At 37.8% G+C, this 21,316-nt stretch overlaps 1 protein-coding gene across 5 annotated transcripts in view; it reads left to right on the forward strand.

Moving 5' to 3' along the window:
• Positions 1-21,316, forward strand: part of ZC3H12B (zinc finger CCCH-type containing 12B) — a 461,192-nt gene that overhangs the window by 27,554 nt on the left and 412,322 nt on the right. For 4 of the 5 annotated variants that reach the window (XM_055106403.2, XM_055106402.2, XM_055106405.2 and 1 more), the window contains exon 2: positions 12,987-13,055. The gene's annotated coding sequence lies outside the window, so the exon portion shown is untranslated. Of the gene's footprint in view, positions 1-12,569; positions 12,814-12,986; positions 13,056-21,316 lie in introns of those variants that run through there. The other variant, XM_063601966.1, reaches the window with a different exon arrangement.

Genomic DNA, 21,316 nt, shown 5'->3' on the forward strand with positions numbered 1-21,316 from the left:
TGATTCTTCCTATCCATGAGCATGGAATGTTCTTCCTTTTGTTTGTGTCCGAGGTCTATTTCCTTGAGCAGTAGTTTGTAGTTCTCCTTGAAGAAGTCCTTCATGTCCCTTCTAGGTTGTATTCCTAGGTATTTTATTCTCTTTGTAGCAATTCTGAATGGGAATTCACTTATGATTTGGCTCTCTGTTTGTCTATTATTGGTGTATAGAAATGCTTGTGATTTTTGCACTTTGATTTTGTATCCTGAGATTTTGCTGAAGTTGCTTATCAGCTTAAGGTGTTGTTGGACTGGGACCAAGGGGTTTTCTAAATATACAATCATGTCATCTTCAAACAGACACAATCTGACTTTTTTTCTTTGTATTTGAATACCTTTTATTTCTTTCTCTTGCCTGATTGCCCTGGTCAGAACTTCCAATAATATGTTGAATAGGAGTGGTAAGAGGGCATCCTTGTCTTGTGCCAGTTTTCAAAGGGAATGCTTCCAGCTTTTGCCCATTCAGTATGATATTGGCTGTGGGTTTGTCATAAATAGCTCTTATTATTTTGAGATACGTTCCATCAGTGCCTAGTTTATTGAGTGTTTTTAGCATGAAGGCCTGTTGAATTTTATTGAAGGCTGTTTGTGCATCTGTTGAGATAATCATGAGGTTTTGTCATTTGTTTTGTTTATGTGATGGATTATGTTTACTGATTTGCATATATTGAACCAGCCTTGCATCCTGGGGATGAAGCCAACTTGATCGTGGTGGATAAGCTTTTTGATGTGCTCCTGGATTCAGTTTGTCAGTATTTTAGTGAGGATTTTCACATCGATGTTCATCAAGGATATTGGCCTGAAATTTTCTTTTTTTGTTTCTCTGCCAGGTTTTGGTATCAGGATGATGTTGGCCTCATACAGTGAGTTAGGGAGGAATCCCTCTTTTTCTATTGTTTTGAGAAGTTTCAGAAGGAATGGCACCAGCTCTTCTTTGTACCTCTGGTAGAAATTGGCTGTGAATCCCTCGGAGCTGGGCTTTTTTTGGTTGATAAGCTATTAATTACTGCCTCAATTTCAGAACTTGTTATTGTTCTACTCAGGGATTCAACTTCTTCCTGGTTTAGTCTTGGTAGGATGTATGTGTCCAGGAATTTATCCATTTATTCTAGATTTTCTAGTTTATTTGCATAGAGGTGTTTATAGTATTCTCTGATGGTAGATTGTATGTGTGTAGGATCTTTGGTGATATCCCTTTTATCATTTTTATTATGTCTATTTGATTCTTCTTTCTTTTCTTCTTTATTAGTCTGGCTAGCGGTCTATTTTGTTAATCTTTTCAAAAAACCAGCTTCTGGATTTATCGAGTTTTTGAAAGGTTTTTCATGTCTCTATCTCCTTCAGTTCTGCTCTGATCTTAGTTATTTCTTGTCTTCTGCTAGCTTTTGAATTTGTTGCTCTTGCTTCTCTAGTTCTTTTAATTGTGATGTTAGGGTGTTGATTTTAGATCTTTCCCAGTTTCTGATGTGGGTATTTAATGCTATAAGTTTCCCTCTAAACACTTCTTTAGCTGTGTCCCAGAGATTCTGGTATGTTGTGTCTTTGTTCTCATTGTTTTCAAAGTACTTTCTTATTTCTGCCTTAATTTCATTATTTACCCAGTAGTCATTCAGAAGCAGGTTGTTCAGTTTCCATGTAGTTGTGTGGTCTTGCGTGAGTTTCTTAATCTTGAGTTCTAAATTGATTGCACTATGGTCTGAGAGACTTTGTCTTATGTTTTCCATTCTTTTGCATTGCTGAGGAGTGTTTTACTTCCAATCATGTGGTCAATTTTTGAATAAGTGCTATGAGAAGAATGTATATTCTGTTGAACTGGGGTGGAGAGTCTGTAGATGTCTATTAGGTCCACTTGGTCCAGACCTCAGTTCAAGTCCGAAATCTCCTTGTTGATTTTGTGTCTCGCTGATCTGTCTAATATTGACAGTGCAATGTTAAAGTCTCCCACTATTATTGTTTGGGAGTCTAAGTCTCTTTTTCGTTCTCTTAGAACTTGCTTTATGAATCTCGGTGCTCCTTTATTGGGTGCATATATATTTAGGATAGTTAGCTCTTCTTCTTGTATTGATCCCTTTACCATTACATGTTGCCTTTCTTTGTCTTTTTTCATGTTTTTTGGTTTAAAGTCTGTTTTACATAGACTAGGATTGCAACTCCTGCTTTTTTTTTCTTTCCGTCTGCTTGGTAAATATTTCTCCATCCCTTTATTTTTAGCCTATGTGTGTCTTTGCACATGAGATGGGTCTCCTGAATACTGCACACTGATGGGTTTTGACTCTTTATCCAGTTTGCCAGTCTGTATCTTTTAATTGGAGCATTTAGCCCATTTACTTTTAAGGTCAATATTGTTATGTTTGAATTGGATCCTGTCATTATGATGGTAGCTAGTTATTTTACCCATTAATTGATGCAGTTTCTTCATAGTGTTGATAGTCTTTACAATTTGGTATATTTTTGCAGTGACTGGTACCAGTTTTTCCTTTCCATAGTTAGTGCTTCCTTCAGGAGCTCTTGTAAGGCAGGCCTGGTTGTGACAAAATCTCTCAGCATTTGCTTGTCTGGAAATGATTTTATTTCTCTATTGCTTATGAAGCTTAGTTTGGCTGAATATGAAATTCTGGGTTGAAAATTCTTTTCTTCTAGAATGTTGAATATTGTCTCCCATTCTCTTCTGGCTTGTAGGGTTTCTGCAGAGAGAGCCACTGTTAGTCTGATGGGCTTCCCTTTGTAGGTAACCTGATTTATCTCTCTCTCTGCCCTTAACAATTTTTCCTTTGTTTCAACCTTGGTGAATCTGACGATTATGTGTCTTGTGGTTTCTCTTCTCGAGGAGTGTCTTAGTGGTGTTCTCTGTATTTCCTGAACTGAATGTTCGCCTGTCTTGCCAGGTAGGGGCAGTTCTCCTGGATAATATCTTGAAGTGTATTTTTCAACTTGGTTATATTCTCTTTGTCAGTTTTAGGTACACCAATCAATCATAGGTTTGGTCTTTTTACATAGTTCCATATTTCCTGGAGGCTTTGTTTGTTTTTTTTTTATTCTTTTTTCTCTAATCTTGTCTTCACTCTTTATTTCATTAAGTTCATCTTCAATCTCTGATATCCCTTCTTCTGCTTGATCAATTTGGCTATTGATACTTGTGCATGCTTCACAAAGTCCTCGTTCTGTGTTTTTTCAGCTCCATCAGGTCATTTATGTTCTCTAAACTGGTTATTCTAGTTAGCAGCTCCTGTAACCTTTTTTCAAGGTTTTTAGCTTCCTTGCATTGAGTTGAAACATGCTCCTCGCCTTGGAGAAGTTTGTTATTACCCACCTTCTCAATCCTACTTCTGTCAGTTCATCAGACTAATTCTCCATCCAGTTTTGTTCTCTTGCTGGCAAGGAGTTGTGACCCTTTGGAGGAGAAGAGGCATTCTGGTTTTTGGAATTTTTAGCATTTTTGCACTGGTTTTTCCTTATCTTCGTGGATTTATCTACCTTTGATCTTTGATGCTGATGACCTTTGGATGGGTTTTTTGTGGGTGTTCTTTTTATTGATGTTGATGTTATTCCTTTCTATTTGTTAGTTTTCCTTCTAACAGCAGGCTCCTCTTCTGCAGGTCTGTTGAAGTTTGCTGGAGGTCCACTCCAGACCCTGTTTCCCTGGGTATCACCATCGAGGCTGTAGAACAGCAAAGATTGCTTCCTATTCTTTCCTCTGGAAGCTTCCTCCCAGAGGTGCACCCACCAGGTACCAACCTGAGCTCTTCTGTATGAGGCGTCTGTCGACCCCTGCTGGGAGGTATCTCCTAGTCAGGAGGCATGGGGGTCAGTGATCCACTTGAGGTGGCAGTCTGTCCCTTAGCACAGCTCGAGTGCTGTGCTGGGAGATCCACTGCTCTCTTTAGAGCTGGCAGGCGGGAACATTTAAGTCTGCTGAAGCTGCACCCACTTGCCCCTTCCCTCATGTGCTCTGTCCCAGGGTGATGGGAGTTTTATCTATAAGCCCCTGACTGGGGCTGCTGCCTTTCTTTCAGAGATGACTTGCCCCGTGTGTAGGAATCTAGAGAGGTAGTCTGGCTACAGCGGCTTTGCTGCCCTGCGGTGGGCTCTACGCAGTCTGAACTTCCTGGTGGCTCTGTTTACACTGTGAGGGGAAAACCACCTACTCCATCCTCAGTAATGGCAGATGCCCCTCCCCCAACCAAGCTCGATTGTTCCAGGTCGACTTCAGACTGCTATGCTGGCAGCGAGAATTTCAAGCCAGTGGATCATAGCTTGCTTTGCTCTGTGGGGGTGCAACCTGCTCAGCAAGACCACTTGGCTCCCTGGCTTCAGCCCCCTTTCCAGAGGAGTGAATTGTTCTGTCTTGCTGGGGTTCCAGGGGCCACTCTGTTAAAAAAAAAACTCCTGCAGCTAACTCAGTGTCTGCCCAAACAGCTGCCCCATTTTGTGCTTGAAACCCAGGTTTCTGGTGGTGTAGGCACCCAAAGGAATCTCCTGGTCTGCAGGTTGCAAAAACCGTGGGAAAAGTGTAGTATCTGGGCTGGATAGCCCCATTCCTCACAGCACAGTCTTGCACAGCTTCCGTTTCCTAGGGGAGGGAGTTCACCGGCACCTTGAGCTTCCTGGGTGATGTGAGTCCCTACTCTACTTCCGCTCGCCCTCTGTGGGCTGCACCCACTGTCTAACCAGTCCCAGTGAGATGAACTGTGTACCTCAGTTGGAAATGAAGAAATCACCCTCCTTCTGTGTTGGTCTCGCTGGGAGCTGCAGACTGCAGCTGTTCCTATTCAGCCATCTTGCCAGATCCCATTTCTGATTTTATTTATTTGTATTTTCACTCTTTCTCTTAGTCTGGCTAAAGGTTTTTAAATTTTGTTTAATTTTTCAAAAAAACAACTTTTTGTTTCATTGATCTTTTTTTATTTCAATTGCATTCATTTCTGCTCTGATCTTCATTGTTTCTTTTCTTCTACTAATTTGCATTTGGTTTGCGCTTGCTTTTGTAGTTCTTTATGATGCATCATTGGAATGTTCATTTGAAGTTTATTCTCTTTTTTGATGTAGGCATTTGAACTATGAACTTCCCTCTTGGTATTGCTTTTGCTGTATCCCTTGAGTTTTGGTATGTTATGTTCCATTATCATTTGTTTCAAGACATTTTTCAATTTTTTTTCTTAATTTCTTCATTGACCACTGGCCATTCAGTGGCCTTGTTTAATTTCCATCTATTTGTGTAATTTCCAAAATTTCTCTTGTTATTGATTTCTAGTTTTCCATTGTGGTCAGAGAAGATACTTGATGTTACTTTTTTTTTTTTTTTTAGTGTTTTAAAACTTGTTTTGTGAACAGATCAGTGTGTCTTGCTTTTTTCTTTTTTATTCATTCAGCTAGGTTATTTTCATTGGAGAGTTTTGTCCCTTTACATTCAATGTTATTACTGATAAGTAAGAACTGCCATTTTGTTGTTTTCTGGTCTTCTCTTGCTTCTTTGCTTCCTGTCTTCATTTAGTGAAGGTTCTTTTCTCTGGTGATATGATTTACTTTGTTGCTTTTTATTTTTTGTGTATCCTTTGTGTGATTTTTGGTTTGAGGTTACAATGAGGCTTGGAAATATTGTCTTATAATTCATTATTTTAACCTTATAACTTAACTTTGTCCCTCTGCTTTTTAACTTTATGCTGCTTCTATTGATATCTTATTGTACTGTCCGTGTCTTAAAAGTTGTTGGAGTTATTATTTTCGATTTGTTCATCGTTCATTCTTTCTACTTAATATAAGAGTAGTTTACATATCACTGTGACAGTGTTATAATATTCTGTGTTTTTCTGTGTACTTAATATTACCAGCAAATTTTGTACCTTCAGTTGATTATGTATTGCTAATTAGCATCTTTTTCTTTCTGGTTGAAGTATGCCCTTTAACATTTCTTGGAGAATGTCTTGTATTGATGAAACCTCTCATCTTTTGTTTTTCTGGGAAAGTCTTTTTTTCTCCTTTATGCTTGAAGGATATTTTGGTCAGATATACTATTCTAGGTTAAAAGTTTTTTTTTTTTCCTTAAGCATTTTAAATATATCATGCCACTGTCTCCTGGCCCATAAGGTTTCTCCTGAGAAGTCTGCTGTCAGATGTATTGGAGCTCCATAGTATATTGTTTGTTTCTTTTCTCTTGTGATTTTAGGGATTTTTCTTTATCTTTGATCTTTGGGAGTTTGATTATTAAATGCCTTGAGGTAGTCTTCTTTGGGTTCAATCTGCTTGGTGTTGTATAAACTTGTATTTGGATAACAATATCTTTTTTTTAGGTTTGGGAAGTTCTCTGTTATTATCGCTATGAATCAACTTTCTTCTGCTGTCTTTTTTTCTACCTCCTCTTTAAGGCCAATAACTGTTAGATTTACCCCTTTGAGGATATTTTCTAGATCTCGTAGGAGTGCTTCATCACTTTTTATTCTTATTTCTTTTGTATCCTCTCAATGTATATTTTAAAATAACCTGTGTCCAAGCTTACTCATTCTTTCTTCTAATCACTAATCCTTCGGTTCTGCTACTGAAGGACTTTGATACATTCTTCAGTATGCCAATTGCATTTTACAGCTCCAGAATTTCCATTTGATTATCCTTAATTATTTCAATCTCTATTAAATGTATCTGATAGAATTCTGAATTCCTTCTCTGTGTTATCTTTATTTTCTTTGAGTTTCCTCAAGGCCCTGGGGCTCTGAAGTCAACAGGTGGCAAAGCAAGCCAGGCCTGTGTCCTCCTACTTTATTGAGAGTTTTTAACATGAAGCAATGTTGAATTTTATTGAAAGCCTTTTCTTCATCTATTCAGATAATCACGTGATGCTTGTCCTTAGTTCTTTTTATGTGATGAATTGCACTAATTGATTTGCATGTGTTGAAGCAACCCTGCATCCCAGGGATGAAGCCTACTTGATCATGATGGATTCGCTTTTTGATATGCTGCTGGATTCAGTTTGCCTGTATTTTGTTGAAGATTTTTGCATCTATGTTCATCAAGGATATTGGCCTAAAGTTTTATTTTTTGTGTTTCTGCCAGGCTTTGGCATCAAGATGATGCTGGCCTCATATAAATAGTTGGGGATGAGTCTCATGTTCTTAATTTTTGGAACAGCTTTTGTGGGAGTGGTACAGATTTTTTTTTTTTTTTGTACATCTCATAGAACTCGGCTGTGAATCAGGGCTTTTTGTTTGTTTGTAGGCTATTTATTACTAATTAAATTTCAGAGCTCGTTATTGGTCTTTCAGGGATTCAATGTCTTTTTTATTTTCAGTCTTGTGAGGTTGTATGTGTTCAGTAATTTATCGATTTCTTCTAGAGTGTCTAGTTTATGTGCATAGAGTTGTTCATAGTAGCTCCTGATGGTTATTTTTATTTCTGTGAGGTCAGTGGTAATGTTCCCTTTGTCATTTCTGATTGTATTTATTTGGATCTTCTTTCTTTTTTTCTTTGTTAATGTAGCTACTGGTCTGTCTAGTTTTTTCAACTTTTGGGATCATTAGTGTTTTGTATGTTTTTTGTTTTTTTGTATCTCAATCTCCTTTATTTCACTTCTGATTTTGGTTATTTCTTGTCTTCTGCTAGCTTTGAGACTGGTTTTCTCTTGCTTCTGTAGTTCTTGTAATTGTGATGTTAGGTTGTTAATTTGAGATCTTTTTAACTTTTTGATGTGGTGTTTAGTGCTATAAATTTCCCTCTTAACAATGCCTTAGCTGTGTCCCAGAGATTCTGGTTTGTTGTGTCTTTGTTCTCATCAGTTTCAAAGAACTTCTTGATGTCTGCTTTAATTTGATTATTTACCCAAGAGTGGTTCAGGAGCCACTTGTCTAAGTTCTATATAATTGTATGATTTTGAGCAATTTCCTTAGCCTTGATTTCTATTTGTATTGCATTGTGGTCCAAGAGTGTGGTTGGTATGATTTCTGTTTTTTTTTTTTTTTTTTTTTGAGTTTGCTGAGGGTTGTCTTATGTCCAATTGCATGGTCGATTTTAGAGTATGCATCATGTGGCAATGAAAATAATGTATACTCTGTTGTCTTTTGGTAGAGAGTTCTGTAAATGTGTTTTAGGTCCATTTGGTCAAGTGTTGAGTTCAGGTCCTGAATTTTTTTGTTATTTTTTTTAACCTCAATGATTTTTTTTCATATTGGCAGTGGGGTGTTGAAGTGTCACACTATTATTGTGTGTGAAACAAAGTCTCTTCATAGGTCTCAAGGAACTTATTTTATGAATGCGAATGCACCTGTGTTAGGTGTGTATAGATTTAGGATAGTTAGATCTTCTTGTTAAGTTGTACCCTTTACCATTATATAATGCCTTTCTTTGTTCTTTTTGATCTTTGTTGGTTTGAAATCTGTTTTCTCTGAAATTAGGATTGCAACCTCTGCTTTTTTTCAGTTTTTTTTTTTTTCTTAGTAGATTTTTCTCCATCCTTCATTTTGAGCCTATTGGTGTCATTGTATGGAAGATGGGTCTCTTGAAAACACCATACCATTGGGCCTTGCTTCTTTATCCAGCCTGCCTGTGCCTTTTAGTTGGGGAATTTAGCCCATTTCCATTCAAGGTTGATATTGGTATGTGTGGATTTTCTCCTGTCATTATGTTAGCTAGTTATTTTACAGACTTGCTTTTGTGGTTGCTTTTTATTGTCACTGGTCTATGTACTTAAATGTGTTCTTGAAGTGGCTTGTAATGATCTTTCTTTTTGATATATAGTGTTTCCTTCAGGAGCTCTTGGAAGGCAGGTCTGGTGGTAACGAATTCCCTAAGCATTTGCTTTTCTGGAAAGGATCTTATTTCTTGTTTGCATATGAAGCTTAGTTTTTCTGGATATGAAAATTTTGATTGGCGTTTCTTTTCTTTAAGAATGTTGAATATTGGCTCCCAATTTCTTCTGGCTTGTAGAGTTCCTGCTGAGACGTCCACTGTTAGTCTGATGGGCTTCTATTTGTAGGTGACCTGACCTTTCTCTCTAGCTGCCTTTAGCATTTTTTCTTTCATTTTGACCTTGGAGAATCTCATGGTTATGTGTCTTGATGATGATCTTCTTGTGAATTATCTTGTGTGAGTTCTCTGCATTTCCTGAATTTGAATATTGACCTCCCTAGCTAAGTTGGGAAAGTTCTCATGGATGATATCTTGAAATATAATTTCTAAGTTTCTTCCATTCTCCTCATCTCAGGGATACCAGTGGGTTATGGATTTGGTCTCTTTACATAATCTCATATTTCTCAGAGGTTTTGTTTATTCCTTTTCATTCTTTTTTCTTTATTCTTTTCTGACTATCTTATTTCAGAAAGGCAGTCTTCAAGCTCTCAGATTCTTTCTTCCTTTTGGTCCATTCTGCTATTAATACTTGTGATTGCATTATGAAATTCTTGTAGCATGTGTTTTCAGCTCTATCAGGTTAGTTATATTCTTTTCTTTACTGTCTATTTTGCCTATCAGTTTCTATAACATTCCAGTCCACATTTCTAATGTTGTTTCTGTAATTTCAACCATCTCAGCCTGGTTCAGAACCCTTGCTAGAGGGCTAGTGTGATAATTTGTAGCAAAGAAAGCACTCTGGCTTTTTGAGCTGTCTGGTTTCTTGTGCTGGTTCTTTCTCATCTTTATGGGCTGATGTTCATTTAGTCTTTGAGGTTGCTGTCCTATGGATGAGTTTTTTTTTCTTTTATCCCATTTGATGACCTTGATAGTTTGTAGTATTTGGTGGGTACAGTCAACTTGCTTTGTTTCTGAAGATATTGGGGGGCAGGGCTCACTCTGATGGGTGGTGGCAGCCAGAGAATTTCATAGGGCTGTGGCAGTGAGATCTGTTCTTGTTCACATGTCCTAGCAGCAGTGGCAGCAGCAACATGGTGGGGTGCATGCTTGTTGGCTACCATAGGGCATTAACAGGTGCCAGGGTGCAGGCCTCCACATGGATGTTTGCAGAAGCAGAGGAGGTAGCATGCCTTGGGCACTGGGGAGACCCCTACTTGTTACTGTGCACCTGGTCATGCCAGTGTTGGTGTCAGCACAGAGGTGGGGTGTTGGCAGAAGCAGTACTGTGTGTGCCCCCTTTGCACATTCATGCAGGTGGAGGTGGCCTCTCAGGGTGGCAGAGTGTCCTCTGTTTTCTGAGCCTAGTTTCACTCCAGTGGCCATGTTAGCCCAGAGGCAAGATGCTGATATGAGTGGTGCTGACAGGCTCTGTGCCTGCAAAGACTCTGACTGCAATGGTATGGTTGGGGGATGGGAGGAAGAATGCAATCACACTGGCAGCAGTGGCAGTGCAAGGTGTACATACACACACACACACGCATGCATGCACACACATACGCTGGTGGGACAGAGAAGGCAAAGTCTGTCCATGCACATGCATAGTGGCAAAGCAATGTGGGGGTGGCCATGCTCTCGTAGGAAGCTGCAGTGGAGTGTGGGAGGGGACAGGTTGTTATGTGTCTGTGGGGGCCACTCTGCTGGAACTCTTTTCTGGCCAGGCATGGTTCACCAGTGCAAGAGCTACAATGTAGGCCCCCAGGGCACCTGAAGCCACACTGCAAGCAAGTGCAGCCAGGCTGGGGCCCTGGGAGAGGCCGGCAGACCAAGGGGTGTTCAGATTGGACTGGTTTTGTGTAATGGGCAAGAAAATTCTGTAGAGTTCAGGTATGACAGTTCCCCTAGAGCTAAAGTTTCCTATGGAAGCAAGTTGAGCCTAGGAAGATGGCCATCCATGGCTGCACTTCGCTATATTCCCACATCAAACCCTCTGGGCTCTACACCAACTGGAGTGCTCCCTCCTACCACTTCTCTAATGGCTTCCCCTGCCAACTCAAGTGTCCGTGGAGGGAGAGGGGTCTCATCCTACCAGAATTCCAGAAGCCCATTGTAGAGCATGTTGCTTCTTGCCAGTTCAACTCACCCATTCTCCCAGAGTTGTTGGAGGCCAAGAATAAGTCCTGGTGCACTGTAGCCCTGTGCAGGGTTCCCAGCTTCCTCCTCCTTCAGCCAAGCTTCTGGTCTTTCCTCCATCCACTCTTAGTGCCGTACCTCTGAAGATCTGCTAGGAGTGCGCCAGTTGTCCCAGTCCCTCAGTGGCAGCTGGTTCACCTGGATGCATCTAGTCAGCCATCTTGCCCAGCTTCTCCAGTATTCTAATATTTTGTTTTGTCTATATGTTTACTTTTAGCAGTGGAGGTTTTATTTTCATTTATCTTTGGGCTGTTTTCTATTATCTTTTCATATCAACTTCAAAGGACTCACTTTAGCATTTTTTCATAAGGTGCATCTAGTTGTGATGAACTCTCTCTGCTTTTGTTTATATGGGAAATCATTTCTCTATTTAGAAAGACAATTTTTCTGGATGTAATGTTATTAGTTAACAGGGTTTTTTTTATTACTTCAAATCTATGATATCATTCCTTTCCGACCTGCAAGGTTTCTGCTGATAAATCTACTGATAGTTTTATGGGACCCTCTTGTATGTCATGAGCCACTTCTTCTTTAAAAATTTTCTCTTTGTTTTTGACATTTGACAATTTAGTCATAATGTAGTCAGTTTGAAGCCCTTTGGTTTCCTATTAGTTGGGTTCTGTTGGGCTTCTTGAGTCTAGATGTTCATATTCTTTCCCAGATTTGGGATATTTAGGCTATTATTTCTTTAAATAAATGTTTGTCCCTTTATGTCTCTTCTTTTTCTTTTAATATCATAATGTATATATTGATTCACTTGATTGTGTCCCATAAGTCCTTTTAGACTTTCTGCACTTCTTTTTTATTGTTTTTGTTTCTCTGACTAATAATTTCAAATTACCTGTATTCGAGTTTGTGGCTTCTTTCTTCTGGTTGATCAAGTGTGATATTGAAACTGTCTAGTGAATTTTTCAGTTCACTTATTGTATTCTTTAGCTCAAAATTTTCTGTTTGGGTCTTTTTATGTTTTCAGTTGATTTGTTATTTTCATTTTATTTATGTATCCTATTGTTCTGAGCTTGTTGAGCATCCTTATGATGGATATTTGAATTTTTTGTCAGATAATTCATATATCTCCTTTAGGGCCAGTTCCTGGAGACTTATTTTGTTGTTTTGGCTTTGTGCCATGTTTCCTTGTTTCTTTGTTTGCTTTGTACCTTTATGTTGGATCCATGCATTTAAGAAAATGACCACCTCACCAAATCTTTATAGATTGGCTTTGTGCAAGGAAAGACCTTCACAAATCAGCCTAATTAGAGATTTTGAGGTCCTCTGAGACATTTTATTTGTATATTTCTTCTCTGGACTTGTATATGCAAATTTTTAATTAAAGAGATTTATTAGTTCACATCTCTCTTTAGTTCTTAGTTTCCCCCAAGCTTCTAGAGTGTACTGAACCATATCAGTTCTTTTAATCTAGTAAAATAATTGAAGTCTGTTTTAAAGTAAAAGAAGTTTCTTGGTCAGACCCCAAAAAGCTATAATGTTGAACATACACTTTACTCTTCTGTCTCCCCTCCCTGAGGGAGAAGCCTTTGAGCTGTGTTAACATCTGTCTTCTCTACTGCATGTCCTGTGGAATAGCAGCAAATCACTTACATCTCTTTTGTTTTCAGCATCCCCCAGACATCTAGACTATGCCAGCCCTGTCTGCCTTCTGAGAGAGATGAGACAGAAACCCATTTCTCAAGCAGTTCCCCCAAAAAGACAGAATGTGGGACACATGCCACAACTTTTTCCCTTCCTAGAGAGAAGCTGAGAATTGGGAGTTTTCACCCTCTCGTTCTATGCCGAGCTGGGAGGAGGGAGTATGGTGAGTGAGTGCTTTTTGCCTAAACTTTTGCCCTTGTTCTCAGTAGCCTTCAACCTAGCACACTTTTTCACGAGTCTCCAGATACAGGGAAGACAGAAATTATTTCCTCAGCCTTCCCCCTAAAAATTCTTCATGTTGGACGTATGTTTCAGCCTTCTTCTTTTTCTCTCTAGGAAGAAGCCAAGAATTGGGAGTTTTCTGCTGATGATGCTATGCTAAGCTGGGCAGAGACACCATGGCGAGTGAGTACCATGAATTTTCCTACCAGCTTCAGTGTGGCTGGTTTTAGCTTGCCTGTGATGCAGGAGCCTTTTAACTAGTTTCTGGATTTCTCTTGAAGGGAATCAATCTGTGTATTTTTGCTTGTTGACTTGGTGTCTCCTTTGGAGGAAGGAAGTTTTCTGACTTTATCTATTCTGCCATCTTCCTGACATCACCAGTCTCTATTTTATTATTTATTTTCTTTTTATTTCTTCTTCTCTTCTTTCTTTCTTTTTTTTTTTTTCTTCAAGGTCTTGCTCTATCACCTAGGCTGTTGGAGTGCAGTGGTGCGATCAGAACTAACTGTAGCCTTGAACTCCTGGGCTCAAGTGACCCTGTAGCTAAGACTACAGGCATGTGCCACCATGCCTGGCTGATTTTTGTTTCACTTTTGTAGAGATCAGGTCTCACCATGTTGCCCAGGCTAGTCTCAAACTCCTGGCCTCAAGCAATTCTTCCACCTCTATCTTCCAAAGCACTGGGATTACAGGAATGAGCCACCATGCCTGGCTTGTTACCCCTGTTTCTTGTTATTATTTAAATACTATTTCAGCCCCACATTCTTTCTCATCTTCTACTGGGATTCTGATGATAACACAGTTGTCCTGTCTTTTGTTATTGTTCCACAGATCCCTGAGGCTTTCTTCTTTTTGTTTCTTTTTCATGCTATTTTCTCTTTGTTTGGATTGAATAAGTTTTGTTGATATATCTTTAACTTCACTGATTCTGTTCCTCACCTCTAATCTAGTATTGAGTCCATCTGGTGAGTTTTAAATTTTATTTTGGCTGTTGTATTTTTTTAATTTTATAATTTACACTTGGTTCTTTTTTAAAAATAAATAATTCCTATATCTTTGTTGAGATACTCTGTCTGCATTTGTTTAAAGATATTTTTAATTACTTGTTGAAGTACTTTTATGAAAGTTAACTTTCTTATCAGTTTTAACTTTCTTATCAGGTGACTCCAACTTCAGAATAATCTTGGTATTAGTATCAGTTAATGATCTTTTCTCAGTCAAATTGTAGTTTTCCTAGTTCTTTGCATAAGGAATGATTTTCCATTTTATTGTGAATATTTTGGTTACTATTTTAGGAATCTCTTGATTCTTGAATCTATTTTAGCAAGTAATGATCCTGTTTAGGTTTAGAATATAGGTTCTGGCCTATTTTTTGTGGGTCTTAGGTCTAATCACAGTTTAGTTTTCAGAGCCATTCTGATGTGTTTTGTCTTTCTGATGGTGCTGCAGCTCCCATTTATTCCCTACTAGTGCCATCTTCCATGGCACAAAGCACTCTGCTGGGCCACTGGGTGTCATTGAGCCACCTTATCCTACAGGGGATGAGACAGAAGCTACTGGCACTGAGTCTTGTGTCAATTAATAGAAGACTAAGAGATGGTGGCACCCTGGGTTTGGAATGGAAATTGGATGGACCAGCCCTTCTCTGCTTCCACTGCAGGTAGACCAGCCTGCAAGCACTACAGGTGTTGAGCCAGGGTTGGGTTGGACTGCTGGAGCTTCACTGCTACTCCTGTGAGCTGTCAGTGTCCTAGTTGTGGATCAGGAGTTAAGATTGCCCATCAGGGTTCTGAAGCTACTTATGTGGGCAGATCAGCTCACCTGCTGATGACCTTGTTGTGGGTGGAAGCTGGATTTTCCAAGAGCTTTGCAGCTGCCTCTCTGTGCAAATCAGGTTATTCTCGGGTACCTTGGCTGTAGAACAGGAGTTGGGGCTCTCCACTAGGTCTCTGTTGGGCTTTTTACTAGAACATAGGCCAGAGAAGGCAAGGTTAAATTTGTTTTTGTTTTTGTTGTTGTTGTTTATGCCTGTTGGCAGTTCTGGATTGCAGGTCTCCCCAGTGCCTAGTCTGGGATATTTAGGAGGTAAAAAGAAAACTCAGGGAACTCATAGCATTCTTGTTCCTCAAATCTTTAGGTTGCTAACTCATATAGTTTCTTACCATATTTCAGAGTCCTTTTATTTTTTCTGTTCAGTAATTTCCAGAGTGTTTAGTTGAATTTAGAGGAAGGTAGCATGGAAAAGTAAGTTTACAACATCTTGTTCCAGAGATTCTGGATATATATTAATGGTGAAACTAACAAGATTTGGTGATGGATTGCATTTTGAATGTGAGAGAAAGAGATTCAAGGGTTGTTCCAAGGATTTTATCCTAAGCAATAAAGTTAGTGGTGGCAGCATCTACCAAGAAGGGAGACAATGGAGGAAGACCAGGTTTGATGGGACTAGGGCTGGGAATTAATGTTAAGTTTGAGATATGTGAGTGATAATGTCTATTACACAGTTGGATTTACAAATATGTATTTCAAGGATGGAGATATAAATTTAGAAGTAATCAGATTATAAATTGTAAATACAGCTGTGAGACTCAGTACAATGACTTTAGTGAATAAGTATAGATAGAGAATGAGTCCAAGGACCAGCTCTGGCACATTCCAACATTTCAAGTTCAGGAAGTAAAAGAATCGAGTGAAGGAGATGAGAATGAGTAGCTAGTAAGGTAGGAGGAACATAAGAAGAAATAATTGTCATGAAATCCAAGTGAAGTAAGTATTTCCAGAATGAGGGCATAATCAATTGTCACAAATGTTGCTGAGCAATCAAGCTAAATGTGATTTGAGGATTGACTATAGGATTTGACAATATGGAGATTATCAGTGACCTTAGTGAGAGAGATCTCAGTGGAGGCTTGAAATCAAAGATTGATTGAAGTGTGACAAGAGAGTGACAATACATGGTATGGAGACAAGGAGAATAGACAACTCTTTGGAGGAATTTTCTTTTAATTTTTAATTTTTGTGGGTACATAGGTGTATATAGTAATGGGGTACATGAGATATTTTGATATAGGCATGTAACACATATAGTCACATCATGGAAAATAGGTCATCCATACCCTCAAGCATTTATCCTTTCTGTCAAAACAATCCAATTATACTTTTTTAGTTAATTAAAAATGTACAATTAAATTATTATTCATTATAGTCACCATTTTTTGCTATCAAATATTAGGGCTCATTCATTCTTTCTAATTTTTGTACCCATTAATCATCCCCAATTTCCCCAAAAACCCCTACTACCCTTCTCAGCCTCTGGTAACCATCCTTCTACTCTCTATCTCTACAAGTTCGATTGTTTTGATTTTTAGATACCACAAATAAGTGAAAACATGTGATGTTTCTCTTTCTGTGCCTGGCTTATTTCACTTTACATAATGACTGTGTCATGTGGTTTGAATGCCAACTCAGTGGCAGTACAAGAGAACACTGGACAGACGTCTAAGGTTTTTTACTTCAGTCCCTGACACCGGGATGGCACCTCTGGACCCACCTGGGACCCGAGGGACCTCACTGCCCTGAAGGGAAGGATGCAGGCCTGGCCTGGCTTGCTTTGCCACCTTCTGATTAAAGAGCTGCAGGGCCTGGAGTGAACATAGGCAGTAACCAAGGAGTGGTTACATCAGGCCTTGGGTGAGACCTAGTGCTATACTGGATTCAGGTCTGACCCAGCACAGTCATAGTGGTGGTGGCCACAGGGGTGCTTGTGTCACTCTACCCCCACCTATAAGTGGCTTGGAGTGCAGGAAGAGACTCTGTGTGGGAGAAAGAAAGGGAAAAGAACAAGTATTTGCCTGGTAATCCAAATAATTTTTCTGGATCTTGTCCAAGACCATCAAGGCAGTACCTCTGTAAGTCTGCAAGAACCACTGTGTTACTGGGCTTGGGTTGCCCACAAAAGCAGATACAGATTAGAACACAACACATAAGTACTTTCAAATACCTGGAAAGCCTTCCCAAGAAGGAAAAGAACAAACAAGCTCAGACAGTGAAGACTACATTAAATCCTTAACTCTTCAATACCCAGACACCAAAGAACATATACTAGCATCAACACTACCCAGGAAAACATGACCTCACCCAGTGAACTAAATAAACCACCAGGGGCTAATCCCAATAAACAGAGATATATGATCTTCCAGACAGAGAATTCAAAATAGCTGTGTTGAGGAAACTTAGAGAAATTGAAGATAACATGGAGTTGGAATTCAGATTTATCTCAGATATATTTAACAAAGCGATTAAAATAATTTTTAAAAATTAAGCAGAAATTCTGGAACTAAAAAATTCAGTTGACAAACTAAAGAATGCCTCAGAGTCTCGCAACAGCACAATTGACCAAGCAGAAGAAAGAGTAATGAGCTTGAAGACAGGCTATTTGAAAGTACACAGAGAAGACAAAAGAAAAAAAAACAATGAAGCACACCTATGGGATCTAGAAAATATCCTCAGAGGGGCAAATCTAGTAGCTATTGACCTTAACGAAGAGGTAGAGAAAGAAAGAGATAGGGGTAGAAAGTTTATTCAAAAAGATAATAACAGAGAAGTCTCAAACCTAGAAAAAGATGTTAATATCCAAATACAATAAGTTTATAGAACACCAAGAAGATTTAACTGAAAGAAGACTACCTCAAGGTATTTAATAATCAAACTCCCAAAGGTCAAGGATAAAGAAAAAATCCTAAAAGCAGCAAGAGAAAAGAAACAATTAACATACAATGGAATGTCAAAATATCTGGCAGCAGACATTTCAGTGGAAACCTTACAGGCCAGGAGAGAGGGCATGATATATTAAAAGTGCAGAAGAAAAAAAACTTTCACCCTAGAATAGTATATCTGGTGAAAATATCCTTCAAACCTGGAGAAACAAAGGCTTTGCCAGACAAATAAAAGCTAAGGGATTTAATCAATAACAGACCTATCCTACAAGAAATGCTAAAGGGAGTAATTCAACTAGAAAGAAAAAGATGTTAATAATCAAGTAATCACCTGAAGGTACAAAACTCACTGGTAATAGTAAGTACACAGAAAAACACAGAATATTATAACATGTCACTGTGGTATGTAAAATACTCATATCTTAAGTAGAAAGACTAAATGATGAATCAATCATAAATAATAACTAAAACAACTTTTTAAGGCATAGACAGTATAATAAGATATCAATAAAACAGTAAAAAGTTAAAAAGCAGGGGGACAAAGTTAAGTAATAGAGTTTCTATTAATTTTCTTCCTGCTTTTTTTTAATGCAAAGACCATTAAGTAGTTATCAGGTTAGAATAATGGATTATAAGATAGTTTTGCAATCCTAATGGTAAACCTCAAACTAAAAAACATATGGATACACAAAAAATAAAAATAAAATAAATTATATCACCAGAGAAAGTCACCTTCAGTAAAGAAAGACAGCAAGAAAAGGAGGAAGAAAGGGAAGATCACAGAACAACCGGAAAGCAAATATCAAACTGACATGAGTAAGTTCTTATTTATCAATAATAACATCAAATGTAAATGGACTAAACTCCTGAATCAAAAGATGTAGAGAGGCTGATTGGATGAAAAAAGAAGATCCATTGATCGGTTGCCTACATGAAACACACATTACCTATAAAGACACACATAGTCTGAAAATGAAGGGATGGTAAAAGATATTCAATGCCAATGGAAACCAAAAAAGAGCAAGAATAGCTATACTTATATCAGACAAAATAGATTTCAAGACAAAAACTGTAAGAAGAAACACAGATCACTATAAAATGATAAAGGGGTCAATTCAACAAGATGATGTAACAATCTAAAGTATATATGCATCCAACACTGGAGCATCCAGGTATATAAAGCACATATTATTAGTGGTAATGAGAGAGATAGACCTCAATACAATAATAGCTAGAGACTTCAATACCCCACTTCCAGCATTGGACAGATTTTCCTGACAGAAAACCAACAAAAATAATCAGACTTAATCTAAACTGTAGACCAAATGGATCTAATAGATATTTATAGAACATGTCATCCAATAGCTGCAGAATACACATTCTTTTTCTCAGCACATAGATCATTCTCAAGGATAGACCATAAGTTAGGTCACAAAACAAGTCTCAAAAAATTGAAATAATATCAAACATCTTCTGTGACCACAATGGAATAAAACTAGTAATCAATAACAAGAGGAATTTTGGAAACTACACAAATAACATGGAAATTAAACAGTGTGCTCCTGAGTGACCAGTGGTCAATGAAGAAATTAAGAAGGAAATTGAAAAATGTCTTAAAACAAATGAAAATGGAAACACAACATACCAAAACCTATGTGATACAGCAAAAGCAGTCCTAATGGGGAGTATATATCTATAAGTGTCTACATCAAAAAGGAGGAAACCTTTGAAATAAATAATCTAGTGATTCATCTTAAAGGACTAGAAAAGCAAGTACAAACCAAACGCAAAATTAGTAGAATAAAATTGATAATAAAGATCAGAGTAGAAATGAATAAAATTGAAATGAAGAAAACAATACAAATGACCTAAGAAACAAAAAGTTACTTTTTTGAAAAGTTAAGCAAAATTTATAAACGTTTAGCCAAACTAAGAAAAAGGAGAAAAGATACTAATAAAATTAGAAGTGAAAAAGCATACATTACAACTGATACTGCAGAAATTCAGAGGATCATTAGTGGCTATGATGAGCAACTATATGTCAGTAAAATGGAAAATTTAGGAGAAATGGACAGTTTCCTAGACACATACAACTTATCCACTTTGAACCAGAAAGAAATCCAAAACCTGAACAGATCAATAACAAGTAATGAGATCGAAGCTCTAATAACAAGTCTACCAATAAAGAAAAGCCTGGGACCTGATGGCTTCACTGATGAACTCTACCCAACCTTTAAAGAATGAAAAGCAATCCTACTCAAACTATTCCAAAAATTAGAGGAAGTAGGGAGACTTCCACAATCATTCTATGAGGTCAGTATTACCCTACCAAAACCAGACAAAGACATATCAAAAAAATAAACCTAGAGGTCAATATTGTTGATGAATGTTGGTGCAAAAATCCTCAACAAACTCTAGCAAACTGACTTCAACAATATGTTAGAAAGATCGTTCATCATGACCAAATCGGATTTATCTCTGGGATGCAAGAATAGTTCAAAATACACATATCAATCAATGATGTACATCATATCAACAGAATGAAGGAAAAAAAAAACATATGGTCATTTCAATTGATGCGGAAAAAGCATGTGATAAAATTCAACATCACTTCATGATAGGAACCTGCAAAAGAACAGGGGATAGAAGGAACTTACCTCAAGATAATAAAAGCCATATATGACAGACCCACAGCTGGTTTCATACTAAATGGGGAAAAACTGAAAGCTTTTCCTCTAGACTCTGGAATGCAACAAGGATGCCCACTGCCACCACTGTTATTCAACACATTACTGGAATTCCTAGCTGGAGCAATGAGATAAGAGAAAGATATAAAGGGCATCTACATTGGAATGGGAGAAATCAAATTATCCTTGTTTGCAGATATGATCTTATACTTAGAAAAACCTTAAAGTTACTAGAAATTTTAAAATTAAAGAAATCTACTAGAAATGATGGAAAATTCAGTAAAGTTGCAGGATAGAAAATCGACGTAACAACATTCAGTAGCATTTCTATATGCCAGCAGTGAACAATCTGAAAAAGAAATTGAAAGAGTAATCCCATTTACAATAGCCACACATAAAATTAAACACCTCAAATTAACCAAAGAAGTGAAAGATTGCTATAATGAAAACTATAAAACACTGATGAAAGAAATTGAAGAGGACACCAAAATATGGAAAAAATGTTTCATGCTCATATATTGGAAGAATCAATATTGTTAAAATGTCCATACTACTCCCAGTACTCTACAGATTCAATGCAATCCCTATCAAAATACCAATGACATTCTTTACATAAATAGAAAATACAATCCTAAATTTTATGTGGCATGACAAAAGACCCAGAATATGCAAAGCTATTCTAAGCAAAAAGCAGAAAACTAGAGGAATCACATTACTTGACTTCAAATTATATTATACTACAGAACCATAGTAACCAAAACACTGTGATACTAGAATAAAAACAGACACACAGACCGATGGAACAGAATAGAGAACCCAGAATTAAATCCACAATCTTACACTGAACTCATTTTCAACAAAGATGCTAAGAACATACACTGGGGAAAAGACAGTCTCTTCCATTAATGGTGCTGGGAAAACCGGATATCCATATGCAGAAGAATGAAACTAGACCCCTACTCTTGCCATATACAAAAATCAAATTGAAATGGATGAAAGACTTAAATCTAAGACCTCAAAATATGAAATTATTACAAGAAAA

Source organism: Pan paniscus, chromosome X (assembly GCF_029289425.2).
Source record: "Pan paniscus chromosome X, NHGRI_mPanPan1-v2.0_pri, whole genome shotgun sequence".
Classification (NCBI taxonomy): Eukaryota; Metazoa; Chordata; class Mammalia; order Primates; family Hominidae; genus Pan; species Pan paniscus.